We start from the raw sequence: 1,219 nt of genomic DNA, 5'->3' as shown, positions 1-1,219 counted from the left end.
TGCCTACTGGAAAACGAAATCGAACGTAAATGCTCGGAATCTGCTGTTACTGTGCCTGATGTGCCTAGTTTCGCAACTCTCTTTGAGAAGGCCAAAGAAGCCTTGGGAGGTGCAGACTCTGGACTTAAAGGTTTCGAGAGTGCAACTGGTATTCCTAATCGATTCCTTCTCCCTAAGGGTAATGAACAGGGTCTGGAATTCGACCTTGTTGTAGCCGTGACTGATGGCGCAGCCGATGCAGCAGTGGATGGACTCCACGAAAATACCGAATTCAATCACTACGGTTTCCCATGGAAAATACCCTGACAATCGCCCACATGGCTACCCTCTGGATCGCAAGGTTCCCGATGAACGTGTATTCGAAGATCTTCCAAACTTTGGTCACATCCAAGTTAAAGTCTTCAATCATGGCGTACATATCCATCACCATTAGGAAACTCCATTTCAATAACAGTTCTTTATAGATTTAATGATGAAATGTGATCTGCTATTTAACAGCTAATGGCCCAAGTGAAGTTTTCACCCATGGTCAGCATACTCCCCATCATTGAAGTTAACCACCAGTAATGCGATGTATGATTTTTGTTTTGGTGTTGACGGTGAAGATATGTATCCCACAATTTCTGTATGAAGAGCAAATAAAAGATATTGCAATCAAAACATTTCCCTCTCCCTGATATATATTATAGTGTTTATCATATGTGTACTACATGAAAACGTGTCAGAAGGGTAAAGTTGATAGGAGGCTGTACAGTGGTTGTATACTTTCAAGTTTATGTACTATTGATGTTGAGAACCATAATGCTAGTGCACAAAGTTGAAGCAGGCATATTTATTGAAAACAAGCTATATGAATTGAGGGACATATTTCCTTAGCACGAAATGATCATCATCCGACTACTGCTCGTTAAATCTGCTGAATACTAAATTCAACATAATAAATCTCACGAGTAGAAGCATACCCTACGCTTACAGCCTGGCGTGTCTTTTTCAGTTCAGATATTCGCCATATCCGAAGAAATAAAAGACGAGGATGGAGTAAGGAAAAGAGGAACGGGATGGAATGCAACAAGATGGAGTAAGGGTAGGATCCGGTGGCGATGGTTGGATGGTAAATGTTTGGTGTCTTTTCCTTAGCTTACTACTATTACCATCAACATTCCGCAACTATGGGAGCAATAGGTGGCAAATATTATAAGCATAATATCGAAATACATAA

The 1,219-nt window shown here is 40.8% G+C and overlaps 1 pseudogene across 1 annotated transcript in view; it reads left to right on the top strand.

Moving 5' to 3' along the window:
* The window catches only part of LOC119590491, a 4,025-nt pseudogene extending 3,365 nt beyond the window's left edge, over positions 1–660 (top strand). The window contains exon 5 of the transcript XR_005230265.1: positions 1–660. The product of XR_005230265.1 is annotated as a hemocyanin C chain-like (transcript).
* Positions 661–1,219: the final 559 nt, after the last annotated feature.

Source organism: Penaeus monodon, chromosome 27, assembly GCF_015228065.2.
Source record: "Penaeus monodon isolate SGIC_2016 chromosome 27, NSTDA_Pmon_1, whole genome shotgun sequence".
NCBI lineage: Eukaryota > Metazoa > Arthropoda > Malacostraca > Decapoda > Penaeidae > Penaeus > Penaeus monodon.
Note: the sequence above shows the minus strand (reverse complement) of the source record. Positions and strands in the feature narration are given on the sequence as shown.